Raw genomic sequence first — 21480 nt, 5'->3', positions numbered from 1 at the left:
GTTTTGTGAGCATTAAGTTCCTCCTTTCCTTATGCAGTTTAGATTTGATTTTCTATCACTTGCAATCAAAAGAAGTTGATATCATTAGTATACTTAGGAATATCTGAGACAATAGGTGAGCTATGCCTCTCTAAAAGCAGGGCCGAGTGCCAGAAAGATTCCTTAAAATCAAAACTATGGTTTCCTTAATTAAAATTTCAATAAAAGGTCTAGAAGAGAAAGTTGAGAAAATGTCTTAGAATGTAAACCAGAAAGATGAAACCATGAAAATACAAGAAAAAAGTTGGAGAATGGAGATGAACTGAGGAAGCCCAGTATTAGTCAAATAGTCATTACAGGAGAAAAAAAGAGACAACTAACTGGGAGAAAATAGAAGAAAATTCATAGAGCTAAAAAGATGTAAGTGTATAGCACAGAATGCCATTAGGATAAATAAAAAGATTTATACCGAAGTGTATCCTTATAGACCTACAGGACTCCAAGGAAAAGGTGAATATCTTAAAGCTTCTAGAGTTATAAACAGGTTCCCTACAAAAGAATGGAATTTTACATAATATTAGATTTCTCAACAGGGTCCCTGAATATTAGAAGACAATGTCTTTCAAATTTGGAAGAAAAAAAAACGGTATGGACCTACAATTCTATACTACATAGTACTGGATGTTCTGACCAATGCGATAAGAAAAATGTAAGGACTGGAAGGAAAAAGATCAAACTGATTATTTGTAGATGCTTTCATCTCCAAAAAAGTTAACTCTTAGACCTAATAAGAGAGTTGAGAAAAGTTCCCAACTAAAAGATCAACTCATCAGTAGTGTTGTTCTGCACTCACCATTTAGAAAAGATAATCGAAAGTAAGCTACCGTTCACAGCAGCAACAAAATCAAGTGTGAGGAAAAAAAGCTTTATAGATATAAAAGTACTATTTTGACACGCCCTTCTGAAAAAATTACATAGTATCCGAAAAAAATGACACCAACCCAGGGAATGCAATAAAAAGAAATTCCTGGACGGCAGCTCTGTGACTGGAACACAAAGTTAGAAGGTATGAAAAAGAACAGTTTCAATGTCGGAATAGACTTCATTCTACAAATCATAGATTAGGAGGCTGAAAGAATTTAGTGAGATGGCCAAGAAGCATTATTTTTTTCTCAACAAGAATTTAAAAGCCACTCTAGAACTCTGAGAAAAATTTGAGAAATTACAAAAAAGTCATCAGCCAAATAGGAAGCATTCTCCTTCAAAGGCACAGGTTTAGTGAAGCAGGAGTGTATTTCCTTCTCTGCTGTTCCAATCCTACTGACTCAGTGTTAAATAATATTACATGTTTACATAATAAGGCTCTATATTTAAATCTCATAATGCTAATAATTTAAATGCTGTATTTATTTCTAATTTGTTTATTTGTTTGTTTTAGAGATGGGATCTCACTGTGTCGCCCAGGCTGTGTCACCCACGCAGTGGTGTCATCATAGCTCACTGCAGCTTCCAACTTCTGGGCTCAAGCAATCCTCCTGCCTCAACCTACTAGGTAACTGGCATTACAGGCACTGGCTGTACCTGGCTTATTTATTTTATTTTTGTTTTTTGAAACAGAGTCTCACTGTCACACAGGCTGGAGTGCAGTGGCACAATCTTGGCTCACTGCAGCCTCGACCTCCTGGGCTCAGGTGATCTTCTCACTTCAGTCTCTCAAGTAGCTGGGATTACAGGCTCACTCAATCATGCCTGGCTAATTTTGTGTAGAGACAGGGTTTTGCCATGTTGCCCCGGCTGGTCCTGAACTCTGGGCTCAAGCTATTCTCCGGCCTAGACCTCCCAAAGTGCTAGGATTAAAGGTGTGAGCCACCATGCCCGGTTTATTTTTTATTGATACATAATATTTAAAAATCAATGGGGTACATGTGATGTTTTGTAACATGCATAGAATGTGTAATTATCAGGTCAGGTGAAGGTATTGAGGTGTCATTCATCACTTTGAGCATTTATGATTTCTACATATTGGGAACAACTCAAGTCCTCTCTTCTAGCTACATTGAAGTAACAATACACTGATATTAATGATAATCACTCTTCTCTGCTGTGAAAAAATAGAACTTCTACCTTTTATCTAACTGTATGTGTATACCCCTTAACTTACCTCTTTTCATACCCCAATCCCACCCACTCACCTTTGATACCTATCATTCTACTCTCTATCTTTATGAGATCAACTATTTTAGCTCCCACAAATGAGTGAGAACATGCAATATTTGTCTTTCTAGGCCTGGCTTATTTCATTCAACATGATGACCTCCAGTTCCACCATGGTTTTTTGTTTGTTTGTTTGTTTGTTTGTTTGTTTTTTGAGACAGCATCTTGCTCTGTTGCCCAGGCTGAAGTGCAGTGGCACAATCTTGGCTCGCTGCAACCTCCACTTCCTAGGCTCAAGCAATTATTGTGCTTTTTGGTCTCCTGAGTAGCTGGGACTACAGGTGCCCGCCACCACATCTGGCTAAGTTTTAAATTTTTAGTAGAGATGGGGTTTCACCATGTTGGCCAGGCTGGTGTCAAACTCCCAGGCTTGACCTCCTAAAGTGCTGAGATTACAGGTGTGAGCCACCAAGCCCAGCCTTATTTCATGATTTTTTAATGGTTTAATAGTATTTCATTGTGTATATATACCACATTTTCTTTATCCAGTTATCCATTGACGGACATTTAGGTTGATTATATATCTTTGCTATCGTGAATAGTATTGCAATAAATAGGCAAGTGCAGGTCCCTTTGATACATTAATTCCTTTTCATTTGGGTAGGTACCCAGGAGTGGGATTGATGGATACTATGGTAGTTCTATTTTTAGTTTTCTGAGAAATTTCCATACTGTTTATCATAGAGGTTGTACTAATTTACATTCTCACCAACAGTGCATGAGAATGCCCTTTTCTCCACATCCTTACCACCATCTGTTATTTTTTGACTTTTTAGTAATAGCCATTCTAGCAGGGTAAGCTGATATCTCATGGTGGTTTTGACTTGAATTTCCCTGATGACTAGTGATGTTGAACATTTTTTCATATACCTGTTGGCCATTTGTATGTCTTCTTTTGAGAATTGTCTATTCATGTATTTGCCCACTTTTTGATGGGATATTATTGTTGAGTTCCTTGAATTCCTTGTATATTCTGGATATTAATCCCTTATCAAATGAATAGTTTGCAAATATTTTCTCCCATTCTGCAGGTTGTCTGTTCATTCTGTTGACTGTTACCTTTGCTGGCAGAAGCGTTTTAGTTTAATTAAGTCCCATTTGTCTATTTTTGTTTTAGGTGTCTGTGTTTTGTCTTTTTTTGTCTTAACCACAAAATCTTTGCATAGGCCAGTAGCCTGAAGTTCTTTCCCTATGTTTTCTTTTATTCGTTTTATAGATTCAAGTCTTATATTTAAGTCTTAAATCCATCTTGAGTAGATTTTTTTTGTATATGGTGAGAGATAGGGGTCTAGTTTTATTCATTTGCATATGGATATCCAGTTTTTCCAGCACCATTTATTGAAGAGGGTGTCATTTCCCCAGTGTATGTTCCTGGTGCTTTTGTCAAAAATCAGTTGGCTGTAAATATGTGGCTTTATTTCTGGGTTCTCTATTCTGCTCTATGTGTCTATTTTTATACCGATAACATACTGTTTTGGTTACTGTAGCCTTGTAATATATTTTTGAAGTAAGGTAGTATGATGTTCCAGCTTTGTTCTTTTTGCTCAGGATTGCTTTAGTTATTTGGGCTCTTTCTGTTGTTGTTGTTCCATATGAATTTTCTAATTTTTCTTCTAATTCTGTGAAAAGTGACTTTGGTATTTTCATAGGGATTGCATCGAATCTGTAGATTGAGGCAATGTAGTCATTTTATTAATTGGTCAACTTGGTAATTTCCAATCCACGAACATGGAATGTCTTTCCATTTGCTTGTGTCCTCTTTAATTTCTTTCATCAGTGTTTTGTAGTTCTCCTTGTAGAGGGCTTTCACCTTCTTGGTTAAATTTACTTTTGGGTTTTTTTTGTAGCTATTGTAAATGAGATTGCCTTCTTGATTCCTTTTTTGGCTATTTCATTATTGGTGTATAGAAGTACTACTGATGTCTCTAAAATAATCATTAGATTTTTTAGAATTTTAAAAATAAAGAAATGCTATTGATTTTTGTAATGTTGACTTCATCTGCAACTCCTAGCTTCAAGCACTTCTCTCACTTCAGCCTCCCAAGTAACTGAAATTACAGACACACTATATGTTGATTTTGTTCACTGAAACTTTTCTGTATTTGTTCATCAGTTCTAAGAGGTTTTTGGTGGAGTCTTTTGGTTTTTCTGAATGTAAAATCATGTCATCTACAAAGAGGGGCGATATGACTTCCTTTTTTTTTTTTTTTTTTTTTTTTTTTTGAGATGGAGTCTCCCTCCATTTTGCCCAGGCTAGAGTGCAGTGGTGTGATTGCGGCTCACTGCAACCTCCGCCTCCCGGGTTCAAGTGACTCTCCTGCCTCAGCCTCCCCACTAACTGGGACTACAGGCACACAACACACCTCCACGTCCAGCAAATTTTTTGTATTTTTCGTAGAGACGGTGTTTCATCATGTTAGCCAGGATGGTCTTGATCTCCTGACCTCATGATTTGCCCACCTTGGCCTCCCAAAGTGCTGGAATTACAGGCGTGAGCCACTGCACCTGGCTCATTTCCTCTTTCCGAATTTGGATGCTGATATGGTTTGGATGTTTGTCCAAATCTAAAGTTGAAATATAATCCCCAATGTTGTAGGTGAGGCCTGTTGGAAGGTGTTTGGATCATGGAGGCAGATTCCTCATGAATGGCTTAGCACCATCCCCTTGGTGATGAGTGAGTTCTTGCTCAGTTAGTTCACATGAGATCTAGTAGCTTAAAAGTCTGGGATCTCCCTCCTCTTCTTGCTTCCTGTCTCACCATGTGATACATCTGCTCCTGCTTCGCCTTCCACCAATATTGAAAGCTTCCTGAGACCCTCACCAGGAGCAGATGTTAGCACCATGCTTCCTGTACAGCCTGCAAGCCATGAGTTAATTCATCCTCTTTTCTTTATCAATTACCCAGCCTCAGGTATTTCTTTATAGCAATGAAAGAATGGACTAACATAGATGCCTTTTATTTCTTTCTCTTGCTGATTGCTCTGGCTAAGACTTCCAGAACAATGCTGAATAGGGTTGGTGAAAGTAAGCATCTTTGTCTTGTTCCAGTTCTTACAGGAAAGGCTTTCAACTTTACCCCATTCATTAAGACACTAGCTGTGGGTTTGTCATACATGGCCTTTATCAGTTTGAGGTATGTTCCTCCTATACCTACGTTGTTGAGCATTTTATCATGAAATAATGTTAAATTTTACTAAATGATTTTTCTGCATCTATTGAAATGATTATATAGTTTTTCTTTGATTCTGTTGATGTGATGTATCACGTTTATTTATTTGCACCTGCGCATGGTAGCTCACATCCAGCACTTTAGGAGGCCAAGGTAGGAGGAATTCTTGAGTCCTGGAGTTCAAGACCAGCCTGAGCAACAGAGCAAGACCCTGTCTCTACAATAATTTTTTTTTTAATTAGCTGGGCATGGTGGTGTACATCTGTAGTCTCAGCTACTCAGGAGGCTGAGGCAGAAGGATCACTTGAGCTCAAGAGGTTGAAGCTAAAGTGAGCCATGATCATGCCGTTCCACTCCAGCCTGGGCAAAAGAGAGAGATCCTGTCTCTAAAAACATTTTTTAATTAAAAATCTAAAAAAAAAAAAAAAAAATAGTGATTTGTATATGTTAAGCCATGTTTGCATCCCTGGCATAAATCCCAAATTGTCTTGATGCATTATCTTTTTATATGCAGTTGAATTTGGTTTGACAGCTTGTTTTTTGTTTCTTGTGTTTTTGTTTTGTTTTGGTTTGGTTTTTTGAGACAGAGTCTCCCTGTCACCCAGACTGGAATGAAGTGGCGTAATCTCGGCTCACTGCAACCTCTGCCTCGTGGGTTCAAGTGATTCTCCTGCCTCAGCCTCGCAAGTAGCTGGGATTACAAGCATGCATCACCATGCCCTGCTAATTTTTGTATTTTTAGTAGAGACGGGGTTTCGCCATGTTGGCCAGGCTGGTCTCAAACTCCTGGCTTCAAGTGATCCGCCCGCCTTGGCCTCCCAAAGTGCTGGGATTACAGGTGTGAGCCATTGCATCTGGCCGATTTGACAGTATTTTTTGAGGATTTTTGTATCTGTGTTCATCAGTGATATTGGCCGGGAGTTTTCTTTTTTTGTTGTATCCTTCTCTGGTTTGGTATCCGGGTAATGCTGTCCTCACAGAATAACTTAGGGAGAATTTTCTCTTCTTCAATTTTTTGGAATAATTTTAGAAGGATTGATATTAGTTCTCTATGTTTGGTAGAATTTGGCAGTAAATTCATCCTGCCCTAGGTTTTTCTTTGCTGGGAGACTTTCTATTACTGATTCGATCTCACTACTCATTATTGGTTTATTCAGGTTTTCTACGTTTTCCTCATTCGATCTAGGTAGGTTGTATGTTTCAAGGAATTTAGCCATTTTCTCTAGGTTTTCCAGTTTCTTAGTGTACAGATGTTCATGATAGTATCTGGTGATCTTTTGTATTTCCATGGTGCCAATTGTAATGTCTCCTTTTCCATTTCTGATTTTGTTTATTGGGTCTTCTCTCTTCTTTCCTTGGTTTGTGTAGCTAGCAGTTTATCAATTTTATTTATCTTTTCAAAGAATCAACTTTATTTCATTGATCCCTTGAATTTTTTTTAAGTTTCCATTTTATTTAGTTCTGATCTTTATTATTGCTTTCCTTCTGATTTTGGATTTGGTCTGTTTGCTTTTCGAGTTTCTAAGATGCATTATTAGATTGTTTATCTGAAATATTTTTACTTTTTTGATATAGGTGTTTATTGCTATAAGCTACCCTCTTAGTACTGCCTCTGCTGTGTTGCACAGATGATAGTATATTGATTTTCATTTTCAAGAAATTGTTTTATTTTCATCTTAATTTCTTTATTGACTCAATGTTCATTCAGGAGCATGTGTTCAATTTCCATGTATTTGTATAGTTTCCAAAGTTTCTCTTGGTATTGATTTCTAGTTTTATCCCACTGTGTGTAAGAAGATACTTGATATGATTTCAGTTTTTCTAAATTTGTTGAGACTTGTTTTGTGGCCTGACATATGGTCTATCCTAGAGAGTGTTCCATGTGCTGATGAAAAGAATGTGTATTTTGTAGTTGTTAAATAAAATGTTCTGTAAATGTCTGTTTAGAGCCATTTGTTCTAAAGTCCAGTTAAAATCCATTTTTTTTTTTTGTTGATCTTATGCCTAGATGATCTGTCTAATGATGAAAGTGGGGTGTTGAAGTCTCCCACTATTATTGTATGGGAGTCTCTCTCTTCAGATCTGGTAATATTTGCTTTATGAATCTGGTGCTCCATTGTTGGGTGCACATATATTTAGCTTGTTATTTCCTTGCTGAATTGATCCATTTATTATTACATAATGACCTTTTTTGTCTGTTTTACTGTTTTAGCTTAATGTCCTGTTTACCTGATATAGGTATACTTACTACTGCTTGCTTTTGGTTTCTGCTTGCATAGAATATCTTTTTCCATCTGTTTACTTTCATTCTATACATATCTCTACAAGTAAAATCAATTTCTTCTAAACAGCATGTAGTTGGATCATTGTTTTAATCCACTCAGCCAGTGTATATCTTTTAAGTGAAGAATATAATCCATTTATATTCAAGATTATTATTGATATGTGCGGTTTTTGTCTGTTATATTGTTAATTATTCACTGGTTGTTTTGTACATTCTTTGTTTCTTTCTTTTTCTCTTATTGTCATTTTGGTTTGGTGGTTATCTGTAGTGGTACCATTTGAGTCCTTCTCTTTCTCATTTGTGTGTTTGCTTTCCTAGTGAGTTGTATACTTTTGTGTGTTTTCATGATGGTAAATGTCATCCTTTTGCTTCCAGATTTAGGAATCCCTTGAGCATTTTTGTAGGGCTAGAGTGGTGATGATTAATTCTCCTACTTTTATTTATCTAAGAAAGACTTTTTCTCCTTCATTTATAAAGCATCATTTTGCTGTATATGTTATCTTGGCTGGCAGTTGTTTTCTTTCAGCACTTCAAATACATTATCCCATTCTCTCCTGGCCTGTAACATTTCTGCTGAGAAACCTGCTATTAGTCTGTTTGCCTTATGGGTGGTCCTTTAAAGGTAACTAGACACTTTTGCTGTTTTTAGAATTTGTCATTGACTTTCAACATTTTGACTATAACGTGCTGTAGAGAAGATCTTTTGCATTGTACCTGTTTGGGGATTACTGGGCCTCCTGTATCTGGATGTCTAAATCTCTTGTTATACTTGGGAAGTTCACATCTATTATTTCATTACATTGATATTTGAATGCTTTCATTCTTTCTTTGCCTTCTAGGATACCAATAATTTCTTTATATGGTCACTTTATGATCTCCCATCTATCAAGAAGGAAGGCTTTGTTCATTCCTTTTTATTGTTTTTTATTTTTCTCTGACTGGGGTATTTCAAAAGATCTGTCTTTAAGTTCTGAGATTTTTTTTTTTTTTTTTTTTGTAGAGACAAGACTCACCTGTCACCCAGGCTAGAGTGCACTGCAACCTTAAACTCCTGGGCTCAAGTGATCCTCCCACCTCGGCCTCCCAAAGGTTGGGAATACAGGTGTGAGCCACCATGCCCAGTGATTCTTTTGTTTGATCTACTCTATTGTTGAAGCTTTCAAATGTATTTTGTAATTAAATGAATTCTTCAGTTCCAGATTTTCTGTTTGGTTCTTTTTTATGATATCTATCTCCTTGGTAAATTTCTCATTCATATCCTGAATTGTTTTTCTGATTTATTTGTATTGTTTTTTCAGTTAGGTGCAAGCCACCTGCTGGTCTACCCTTGTGCCTCAGCCCCTGGTGCAACAGCTTATGGTTGCTTACACCCGAGAGTCTCTTGTATCTAACTGAGTTTCTTTAGAATCAATAATTTTAATTCTTTTTCCAGGTTGTCATGAATTTCTTTTTGATTTGGATATATTTCTGGAGAATTATTGTGTTCCTTTGGAGGTGTCATACTTCCCTGCTCTTCATGCTTCCTGTATCCGCATGTTAATATCTGCACATCTGGGCCGGGCACGGTGGCTCACGCCTGTGATGCCAGCACTTTGGGAGGCAGAGGTGGGCGGATCACGAGGTCAGGAGATCAAGACCATCCTGGCTAACACGGAGAAACCCCGTCTCTAACTAAAAATACAAAAAAGAAATAGCCAGGTGTGGTGGCGGGCACCTGTAGTCCAAGCTACTCCGGAGGCTGAGGCAGGAGAATGGCATGAACCTGGAAGGAGGAGCTTGCAGTGAGCTGAGATCGCACCACTGCACTCCAGGCTGGGTGACAGAGCGAGCCTCCGTCTCAAAAAAAAAAAAAAATCTGCACATCTGGTGTATTAGCCGCTTCTTCCAATTTTTTAAATTTGCTTTCATATGGGGAGGACTTTTTCCTGAGGATGAATCCATGATGACAGTTGGGTAAAACACTTTGACTTTTATTCTGGGTCTGTGCAATAATGTAGTCTCTGTATGATTTCTTTGGCTGTAAACAGTATCGGAGTAGTCAAGATTTCTTTGGTGGCTTATAGTGTGGTATTTGTGGAGGCTGTGTGCAGTTTTATTAGGGACTAGGATGTCAGGTAGCCCAGCTTTTGGGCTCTAGTGGTGGGAGCCATGGGCTGATCATGCCTGTCCTTTGGTGGCATATGCTGGTACCAGTGTTAGCAGTGTTAGCAGGTACATGTGGATCAATTTTTGGGCCTCCACATGGCTTACACAGATAATGGTAGTGGCATCCATGGACCAAGCAGGTAGGCAGGTTCTCAGGCACCTGGGCAACCAGTGTGGTGTGGGTTGTGGCAGTGACAGGATGACCCTCCATGTCTCATGCCATGCAATGTGCACTGATGTTGGTGGTGGCTGCAATGGGCTGGGCAAGCCAGTCCCCAGGCCCACAGGTGACACATGCAGGTAAGTGCCAGCTGTGGTTTTAGTGGCCAGGTGGGTAGGCCCAATTTCAGACCCTCAGGAGAGTGTTCAGGTACCAATGATGGTGGGTTGGGCTGGTTAATAACCTGGCTCTGATTGGGTGCTCTGGTATGAGGTGGGATGAATTGTTCTCGAAACCCCCAATCATGTGTACAGGAGCTGGATGTGGTAGGTAAGGACAAGGCAATCTCCAAGCCACCAGCAGAATGCTCGAGTGGCGGACAGCAGCAGCTCTGCTATTGCTCTGCCACAGGGTGTGAGGGAGTGCTACCTTTGGTGATAGCAGCCTAGGCCAGCAGCTGGGGAGCACACATGCCATTCATGCCTCAGCTCCTGGTGCAGCAGCCCACAGTGGCTTGTACTTAAGCACCAGGGTTAACAGCCAGCTCTTCTCGTACGCCTCAGTCCCAGCACCAGAGGGCTCCAGAACAGTGAGGAGTTTGTTGGAGATGGGGCTCTAGAATGGCACCTCACTTGCACCTCAGTCCTAAAGGCAGCTGCACACCTCAGCCATGCCTTCACCCCCAGTGCAGTAGCTACAGTTGCTTGCACCTAAGCCCCAAAGCCACAGCCTGTGTTTCTCTCGCACTTTAGACCTGGCACCACTGGGTTCCAGGCAGTCTACTGAGGATAGAGTCTAAAATGGTACCTCGCAAAAAACATTCCATGCTCTGTTCTCACTCACAAGTGGGAGTTGTACAGTGAGAACATATGGGCATATGGAGGGGAACATCACACACTGGGGCCTGTCAGCAGGTAGGGGGAAAGGGGAGGGGTAGCATTAGGAGAAATACCTAATGTAGACGACGGGTTGATGGGTGCAGCAAACCACCATGGCACATGTATACCTATGTAACAAACCTGCACATTCTGCATATGTATCCCAGAACTTAAGTATAATTTTTAAAATCTCAAATTTTAATTGGAAAGAAAATCCCATGCTCATAATTAGAATAATTAACATCATTTCAATGACCATACTGCCCAAAGCAATCTATAGGTTCAATGCAATCCCCATCAAAATACCAATGTCATTTTTCTTTTTTTTTTTTGAGACGTAGTTTTGTTCTTGTCACCCAGGATGGAGCGCATTGGTGCCATCTCAGCTGACTGCAACCTCCACCTCCAGGGTTCAAGTGATTCTCCTGCCTCAGCCTCCCCAGTAGCTGGGATTACAGATGCCCACCATCACACCTGGCTAGTTTTTTTTTTTTTTTTTTTTTTTTTTGTATTTTTATTAAAGATGGGGTTTAACTATGTTGGCCAGGCTTGTCTCGAACTCCTGATCTTAGGTGATCCACCCGCCTTGGCCTCCCAAAGTGCTGGGATTACAGGCATGAGCCACGGTGCCCAGCCCAGTGTCATTTTTCATAGAATTAGAAATAACAATCTTAAAATTCACATGGAATCAGAAAAGAGTCCAAATAGCCAAAGTAATGTTGAACAAAAAGAACAAAGCAAGAGGCATCACATTGCCCAACCTCAAATTATACTCCAAGGATATAGCAACCCAAACAGCATAGTACTGGCATAAAAATAGACACATAGATCAATGGAATAGAATAGAGAACCCAGAAATAAAGCCACATATTTACAGCCAACTGATTTTAGACAAAGGTGCCAAGAACACACACTGGGGAAAGGACACCCTCTTCAATAAATGGTGCTGAGAAAATTGGATATCCATATGCAGAAGAATTAAACTAAATCCCTATCTGTCACCATATACAAAAGTCTACTCAAGATGGATTGAAGACTTAAATGTAAGACCTGAAACTATTTAAAAATACTAAGGGAAAACTTTTCTGGACATTGGTCTAGGCAAAGAATTGCCTTTGGAGGTCTTAGAGTACCTAAGACCTCAAAAGAATAAACAACAAAAACAAGGCACAAATGGGACTTGATTAAACTAAAGAGCTTCTGCACAGCAAAAGAAACCATCAACGGAGTGAACAGACAACATGCAGAATGGAAGAACTTTGCATTCAATAGAGGACTAATATTCAGAATATACTCAACTCGATAACAACAAAAAACAAGTAACACCATTATAAGTGGGTAAAGGACATGAATAAACATTTTTCAAAAGAAGACACACAAATAGCCAACATGCATATGAAAAAATATGCAACATCACTAACCATCAGAGGAATGCAAATTTAAACCGCAAAGAGATATCATCATACATCAGTGAGAATGACCATTATTAAAAAGTCAAGAAATAACAAATGTTGGCAAGTGTATTAGTCCGTTTTCATGCTGCTGATAATGACATACCCAAGACTGGGAAAAAAAATAAGTTGAATTGGACTTGCAGTTCCACGTGACTGGGAAGGCCTCAGAATCATGGTGGGAGGCGAAAGGCACTTCTTACATGGTGGCAGCAAGAGAAAAATCAGGAAGGAAAAAAAAAGCAGAAACCCCTGATAAACCCATCAGATCTCATAAGACTTATTCACTATCACAAGAATAGCATGGGAAAGAACAGCCCCCATGATTTAATTACCTCCCCCTGGGTCCCTCCCACAACATGTGGGAATTCTGGGAGAAACGATTCAAATTGAGATTTGGGTGGGGACAGAGCCAAACCATATCAGTGAGGATGTTGAGTACAGGGAACGCTTATAGACTGTTGGTGGGAATGTAAATTAGTACAATCTCTATCAAAAGCAGTAGGGAGATTTCTGAAAAAAAAAAATAAAAATAGAACTACTATTTGATCCAGCAATCACACTAGCCAATGGAAAATCATTATATCAAAAAGATACCTGTATTTGTATGTGTATCAGTACTATTCACAACAGCAAAGGTATGTAATCCACCTAACAGTTCATCAACAAATTATTGGATAAAGAAATATGCCAGGCAGCTGGGTACAGTGAGTGGCTCATGCCTTTAATCACAGCACTTTGGGAAGCTGAGGCAGGTGGATCACTTGTGATCAGAAGTTCAAGACCAGCCTGGCAAACATGGTGAAACCCTGTAATCCTAGCTACTCAGTTGGCTTAGGCAGAAGGATCACTTGAGCCTAGGAGGCAAAGGCTGCACTCCAGCCTGGGTGACAGAATAAGAGTCTGTGGAGAAGAAGAAGAAGAAGGAGAAGGAGAAGGAGAAGAAAGAAGAAAGAAGAAAGGAGAAAGGAGAAGGAGAAGGAGGAGAAGAAGAAGAAAGAAGAAGAGGAGGAGGAGGAGGAAGGAGAAGAAGAAGGGGGGGAGGAGAGGAGGAGGAGGGGGGAGAGGCAGAGGGAAGGGGGAGGGGGAGGGAGAGAAAGGAGGAGAAGGAGGAGGACAAAGAGGAGGAGGAGAAGGAGGACAAGAAGGGGAAGAGGGGGAAGAAGAAGAGGAGGAGAAGAAGGGGGAGGGGGAGGAGGAGGAAGGTGCAGGGGAAGGGGGAAGAGAGAAGAGAGGAAAGAAGAGGAAGAAGAGGAAGAAGAACTATGCAAAGGTTGCACTTCAGTCTGGGTGACAGAATGAGACAAGAAGAAGAAGAGGAAGAAGAGGAAGAAGAAGAAGAAGGAGAAGGAGAATAAGAAGGGGAGGAGGAGGAGGAGGCAGGGGAATGGGAAGAAGAAGAAGGAGGAGGAGGAGATGGAGAGTGAAGTGGAGGGGGAGGGGAGAGGGAGGGAGAGAGGGAGGGGGAGAGGAAAGAAAGAAGAAGAGAAAGAGGAAGAACTATGCTGGGCACACTTGTAATCCCAGCACTTTGGGAGGCCAAGGCAAGAGGATCACTTAAGTCCAGGGATTCGAGATCAGCCTGGGCAACATAGTGGGATCCCTATCTCTACAAAAAATAAAAAATGAAAAAATTATCCAGGTGTGGTGGCACATGCCTGTAGTCCCAGCTACTTGGGAGGCTTGAGGTGGGAGAATTACTCAAGCCCAGGAGGTCGAGGCTGTAGTGAGCTGTGACCACACCACTGCACTCCAGCCTGGGCAATAGAATGAGATCCCCATCTTAAAAAAATAAAAATTAAAAAATTACTAAAAGAAATACACATATATTTATTATACACACATACACACACACAATGAAATACTATTCAGTCATTTAAAAAAATAAATCATGTATTTCGCAGCAACATGGATGGAACTGGAGGCCATTAACTTAAGTGAAAAAAACTCAGAAAGCCAAATACTACATTTTCTCACTTGCAAGTGGGAGCTAAATAATATGTAAACATGGACATAAAGTGTAGAATAATAGACATTGGAGTCTTGGGAGGGTGGAAGGGCAGGAGGAGGTGAGAGATGAAAAGTTAGTTAGTGGGTACAATGTACACTGTTCAAGTGACAGTTATGCTAAAAGCCCAGACTTCACCACTGTGCAGTATATCCATTTAACAAAACTGCACTTGTGCTCTGTAAATGTATACACAATTTAACATTTAACCCTTCATTTTAAAAAATTGAGGCTGGGCACAGTGGCTCACACCTGTAATGCCAGCACTTTTGGAGGCCAAGGTAGGTGGATTGCATGAGCTCAGGAGTTTGAGACCGGCCTGGGCAACAAGATGAAACCCTGGCTCTACAAAAAATACAAAACTTAGCCAAGTGTGGTGGTGTGCACCTGTAGTCCCAGCTACTTGGGAGGCTGAGACAGGAGGATGGCTTGAGCCTGGGAGGTGGAGGTTGCAGTGAGCCAAGATCACACCACTGCACTCCAGCCTGGGTGACAGAGTGAGACCCTCTCTCAAAAAAAAAAAAAAAGAAAGAGTGGGCAAAAAGTAATCAATTGAGCAATAAAAAATAGATTTAAAAAGGGGGGAATCCCCAAAACAGAAGAATAAAATGACACCTTGCTGTAGCTGTTTAGACCTCAGGCATGTGAAGGACCCATTGCAAGCTTCCTCCCTGAGGAAGGGGCAGTGCAAGTTTTTTAGGGCTCTAGAATCAACTTGGCATTAACTGCCAAATATAGTCAACCCTCTAGAAGGTTTGTTTTTCCAGGCTTCTTTATGGATTATAAGGCTGTCACATTTCACTTTTTTCATGAGCATCATCTAAAACCCACACTAGAAGTTAATTCGCAAAACAGAAGCCTCACTGTGATGATAGGACACAGAGAGTCTAGAATCAGGAACGTACTGTTTGCCATTGAATTATCTGGCTGGGCCACGCATGTGGACAGGATGAGATTCTGACCATAAGAGGACAATTAATCAAAGATGCTCCCAAGGCCAGGCACAGTGGCTCACGCCTGTAGTCCCAACACTTTGGGAAGCCGAGATAGGCGGATCACTTGAGGTTAGGAGTTTGACAGTAGCCTGGCCAACATGATGAAAACCCATCTCTACTAAAAATACAAAAATTAGCCTGGCGTGGTGGTGGGTGCCTGTAATCCTAGGTACTCAGGAGGCTGAAGCAGAAGAAACACTTGAACTCGGAAGGCAGAGGTTGCAGTGAGCTGAGATCATGCCATTGTTTCAAAGAATAGAAATAAAAACTAACAAAGATGCCCCTAAAAAACTATTCTGGGGTCAGCCCACCTAAAAGAGGAAGTTCTTCAAGGCATAGTCACAGCAAAGCACACCTCCAAACAAAGTGATACTACTATAGAAACAAGGGTAGAGAGGCCAATCTAATGCGTCAGTCAGACACATAGCAACTAATTCTAAACCCAGGAAAATTATACAGGCGAGGATCCTTGACTGCAGATATAGACAGGGCCTAAGAATCCCACATTATTCCTAACTAAAGGACGCTTGTCCTTTTACCAGAGAGCAGTGAGGAGCAGTGGCACAGATGCGACCCTGGGTGATTGCTGGCGGCTGGCCCAGTTTGTCCCCAGTGTGTACACACAGGGTCGCATCTGCGTGCTGCTCCTCACTGCTCTCTGGTAAAAAGAGCTTGCCTCTCCCTGGCTCCAGAGATGGGTACATGGTTAGGTCAATCCCAGAGCGCCTCTGCATCCCAGCCACATTGCTGGGTAGGGTTGGACAATGGCCAACCTGTAGCTAGGAAGCAGACATCCTATTGCCTCCCAGATTGCAGCCCTAGATGGGGAGTTCTGGAGTGGCCTGAGCATTGGTCCCCATCACTTGGGAAAAGCCCTTCCACAGTAGTCTATGGAGGCAAAAATGAAGCCAACATGTGCACAAGTTCCAATGGCGTTTAAATCTCTAGATCCAGTGGACCCTAGGGCAGGTTCTATGCCTGCCCTTTCTGCAGTTTATCTATAGGAACTGATGCATTCTTTTTGGCTTTAACTAAAGTTGGGTGAAATAGCACTAATGCCTATCATCTGCTTAACAATTTTATTGAAGATACTCACCTCTTTGGGGAAATAAATGTAACATAATCTTTTTTTTTCTTCAAATGACTGCCTCAAGCACAACATTGAGTATCCCTCTCATCTTTTAAAAATATGCACAGATTAAATGCCTTTCAGTTGTTAAAGGGTCAGCAAAGTTTTTCTGTAAAGAGCTAGATAGTAAATATTTTAAGCTTTTTGGGCCACATATGATCTCTATTGCATATTCTTGTTTATTTTACAATCCTCTAAAAATGTCAGAACCATGAGCTGGGCTGCATCTGGCCCATGGGTTATTAAAACAGCTCAGCTTTGGGCTTCAATCTCATTGTTAGGATAGGCGCTTTGGGCCCTGAGAGCCCCAACATGTTCCTGCTAAGTGGACTGGACTGCCAGGACTACATGTCCTTTGACACTGAGAAAATTCTGTAGCCAGTCCCACAGGCAGCTGAATAAGTCAGTAAGTCAGTGGGAAGTACAGTATGACCAGCAGAGCTAGGAAGAGGGTAGGGCAAGCAAGTCCCCCAGGGCGTAAGATTTAAGGAAGCTCTCCCTCTCAGGTGCCAATTCTGCATTTGCACAAACCTGAGAGTGAGTACCACCTTACATTGTCTGCCTTGGGCACCATCCCTTGCCTCATCCTTATCCCAGAGCGGATGACCACCACCTAAGTGCTCATTCTCGAGGCCAGGGGAACCAGCTTGCCTGCTGTTTGCTACAATGTGTGCTGCTTGATCAAAAAGCACTGGGCTCTTGGCCCTGGCTTCTCCTGGAACAAAACCCACTGACAATGTTTGTGTTATCTCAGCCCATGAAATCACCCTCATGGGACTTGGGAACAAGAAAAACCAACACAAATACACTGAGGCTCATGCTTTCATCGTGCTGTGAGTATGAAAAGCCACTTGTTTCTGACCCAGGAGTCTGACATCTTCTGCTAGCAGATACAAAATCATAGCAGGCTAGTAAGTTGGGTAAAATCATACCCTTCATACTTATCAGCCCTCATATCTGATGCAAAATCTCCACCCATCCCTACTCCTATGACCATCTCAATCACAGGCTGGATGCCAACTACAGGGGCTCGTAGCAGGGTTGTCTGTCTTTGTAACACCTTCTCTCCTTTCATCTTAAGGCTGGAGTTGCGGGAAGGCAGGAAGGATTAGGGAGACCAAAATGTGATGTACTTGCCTGCCTGCCTCATCATGGTAGGAAGGGGCCCTCATGATTGGACTTGGTTCTCCTTGATGCTGGTGGTCTCCAAACAGCTATCTGTTTGTTCTTGGGTTACTGTAAGCTTCACCATGGCTCCTTTCATTGCTGAGAAGCCCCTCAGGGAGGAAAAGCCTAGTCCCCTTTGACCCTGAGAGTGGTAATATCCTAATCCCTTCTTGAGGTGGGTTGCCTTCTCACTTGACCTAGGTGACTCTACAGTTCCTGCCCTTCCTTAAACCTCCAAGCTCCTTCACAAGGAGCCCAAAGAACCTCTGGATACCTCTTCTAGAGCCTCTGAGGACTATGGACACTTAGCATGGGGTGGCAGTTGCCACCTTCTATCCAGGCATGCCACATCAAGGTCCTTTCAAGCTCTCCTGACACAGCCTACTTTTGTTGATCATCTTCAGAAGCTTCTGGATAGACACACGGGTATTGGTTTCTATGTACACATTAGTGCCCCAGATTCTTATGCGATATATTGCAAACTCTCTCTAGGCTCTGTCCAGCTCCACTGAAGTGACAATACAGGAAGGGCCTGTAAGCACTCTTGGTCTCAGATTGATTCTCTTGAAGCCACCCTCCCCACTCCCTGGGTTTGGGGAAAACCCTCACTCTTCTCCCCATGAAGAGAGGAAGTGGCCTTCTGCTACAGAAACTGTTTTCCCGAAAGGCCAAGGTGTCACTCCTCCTTCCCAAGACTTTCCTTATATACACCTGGGGGTGAAGGAAGTGGTTGCTAATGTAAATTTGGAATTTGGCAGAGCTGAGCAACAGAAATGAGAGAATCTAGAGTGCTTTGCTCTCCGCTTTGGGCCTTGCCTGCAATTCCAGGATAGTAAGAAAGGCCCATCTTAGTTCATTTTCTGTAGCTATAACAGAGTACCACAGATTGGGTAATTTATAAAGAAAAGAAATTGATTTCCTACAGTTCTGGAGGTTGGGAAGTCCAAGGTGAAGAAGCTGTATCTGGTGAGGGCCCTCTTACTGTGCCATAACAGGGCACGATATCACATGGTGAGAGAAGACGCAAGAGCATGCCAGCTCAAGGTCTCTCTTCCTTTCTCATAAAGCCACCAGTACCATCATGGAGACCCAATCTTGATAACTTTACCTAATTCTAGTTACCTCACATAGACTTCACCTCCTAATGCCATCAGTATATAAATTTGAGGATTAAGTTTTCAACACATGAAATTTGGGAGACATATTCCAACCATAGCAGGCCCCATTGAATATCCTGACACAGGTATTTGTAAGACATGTGTCTTTTGTCTTTTTGTTTTTGGTTTTGTTTTTTTTTTTTTTTTTTTTTTTTTTTTTGGAGATGGAGTCTCACTCTGTCACCTAGGCTGGAGTGCAATGGCACAATCTTGGATCACTGCAACCTCCACCTACCGGGTTCAAGCAATTCTCCCACCTCAGCCACCCAAGTAGCTGAGATTACAGGCGTGCACCACCACACCTGGTTAATTTTTGTATTTTTAGTAGAGGTGGAGTTTTGCCATGTTGGCCAGGCTGGTCTTGTACTCCTGACTTCAAGTGATCCACCTGCCTCGGCCTTCCAAAGTGCTGGGATTAGAGGCGTGAGTCACCATGCCCAGCCAGACATAGGTCTTTTAAAACCACACTTGAAATGCTCATAGGCAACAATGCTGCATTGTTAGGTCTCACTCTAACAACAGGAAACCTCACGCTATTTTCTACATTCTCTTTTTTTTTTTTTTTTTTTTTTTTTTTTTCCTTTCAAGAGTCTCGCTCTGTCACCCAGGCTAGAGTGCAGTGGTGCAATCTTGGCTTACTGCAACCTCCGCCTCCTGGGTTCAAATGATTCTCCTGCCTCAGCCTCCGAAGTGGCTGGAATTACAGGCCTGCACCACAACGCCTGGCTAATTTTTGTAATTTTAGTAGAGACAGGGTTTAGCCATATTGGTTAGGCTGGTCTCAAACTCCTGACCTCAAGTGATCCACCCGCCTCAGCCTCCCAAAGTGCAGGGATTACAGGTGTGAGCCACCATGCCCGGCCACGCTATTTTCATAGTTTTTAGTATATGTGTTAATAGCACAAATGAAAGCTGGTCTCAAATTTAAGGAGAAATTTTCAAGAGAAATTTAGGATACATTCAAACATAGTAAATGAAAAAGTCAACTTCAGAAATTGGAAAAGCAAACATTTCCTTACTAGAAGTGTTAAAACTATTTTCTGACTCAATAGAGTGCTTACAGCTATTTCATTGCTCAAATTACTATCATGTGCACCAATGGGAACATTGCCAAAAGTAGCTATTTGTATAGTTTGGGGTTGGCCTTAAAGGCGTCTAGATTTTTAGAGCAGCGGTTCTCAAACTTCAGCACTACATACATAAGAGTCCCCTGGGGCACTTGTTAAAACACTAAATGCTGGGTCCTGTCCTGAGTTTCTGACTCAGTAGCAACTGTCAAGTGGGGTCTGACAATTTGCATTGCTAATAAGTTTCCAGTGACGCCATGCTGCTGGTCCGGGAATTACCCTTTGAGAAGAATTGCTTAGGGCATCATTTTCTAGCTCTGAAAAGCCAGTCAACCAAATCCAATCTGTCACATGCTTGTATAAATAAAGTTTTATTGTAACAATGAAATAATAATATGCATATTGGTCTCTTCTCCCAGTTCCTGACAGAGCTCCTAAATCTCTTGGAATTTCCTGGATGATAGGACCATCTTTTGTTCTAATGCAGTGACTCCTGGTGGGCTCCTGGATAGCCTCAAAACGAGGGATTGGTTGCCAGGTGAATTATGTGATCAGAGGTTTTGAACTTTCAGCCCCACTCCCTGACCCTCTGGGGAGGGGAGAGGCACAAAGGTTGAGTTGATCACCAATGGCCTGTACTCAATCATGGCTATGTAATGAAGCCTCCATCAAAACCCTCCAAAAAATGGAATCAGGAGAGCTTTGGATTGATGAACACATCCACATGTTGAAGGGTGAACAACTACATGAGGACAGAAGCTCCTGCTCTTGGGACCCTTCCAAAGCTCACCCTATGCATCTCTTTATCAGGCTGTTGATCTATATCCTTTGTTATATCCAGTATTAATATGATAAGCTGATAAAATGTGTTTCCCTGAGTTCTGTGAGCTGTCCAGGGTAAATTAATCAAATTTGCTAAGAGGGGGTCATGGGAATCCCAACTTATGGCCAGTTGATCAGAAATACAGGCTAAAACCTGGGACTTACAAATGGTATCTAATGTTGGGGCAGTCTTGTGGGCTTGAGGCTTAACCGGTGGGATCCAATACCATCTCTAGGTATAGTGTCAGAACTGAACTGAATTATAGGACACCAAGTTGGTGTCCACTGGAGAACTGGTTGTTGGTGGAAGAAATCCCCGCACATTTTGGTGAGCAAAGGTGAAGTGGTGAGTGATGTTTCTACTGTCTCACACACAGCCACACTTACTTGTTTACATATTGTCTATGACTGCTTTCTCAGTACAACTATAGAACTGAGTAGCTGCAATAAACTTTACGGCCTGCAAAGCCTTTTTGATCCTTCACAGAAAAAGTGTGCTGATCCCTGCTCCAGAGCATCATCTTCTAGTCCACAGCCAGTCCTGCCAACATAGCCTCCTGGAATGGACAGTTACAGATGATAGCTCTATAAGGCTGCTGCCATGACTAGGGCTTATTTTGTTAATTTTATAAATGACTTTGTATGAGTCATTTATAGTTACATGTAATTTTTTAAATGCTTGCACAAAGCCCTACTTTATATTCAGATCATTTAATTCTCTTAATGAATTTTTTTTTTTTTTTTTGAGATGGAGTCCCGTTCTGTCACCCAGGCTGGAGTGCAGTGGCATGATCTCGGCTAACTGCAACCTCCGCCTCCCGGGTTCAAGCGATTCTCCTGCCTCAGCCTCCCGAG

General features: G+C 41.5%; 1 protein-coding gene across 1 annotated transcript in view; it reads left to right on the top strand.

Annotated features, from left to right (window-relative positions):
• Window positions 1–13316: 13316 nt before the first annotated feature.
• The window catches only part of VXN (vexin), a 965102-nt gene continuing 956938 nt past the window's right edge, over window positions 13317–21480 (top strand). Inside the window, exon 1 of the mRNA XM_050802078.1 lies at window positions 13317–13320. The gene's annotated coding sequence lies outside the window, so the exon portion shown is untranslated. The remainder of the gene's footprint in view (window positions 13321–21480) is intronic.

The sequence above is a fragment of the Macaca thibetana genome, chromosome 8 (genome assembly GCF_024542745.1).
Source record: "Macaca thibetana thibetana isolate TM-01 chromosome 8, ASM2454274v1, whole genome shotgun sequence".
In the NCBI taxonomy this organism is placed as follows: Eukaryota; Metazoa; Chordata; class Mammalia; order Primates; family Cercopithecidae; genus Macaca; species Macaca thibetana.
Note: the sequence above shows the minus strand (reverse complement) of the source record. Positions and strands in the feature narration are given on the sequence as shown.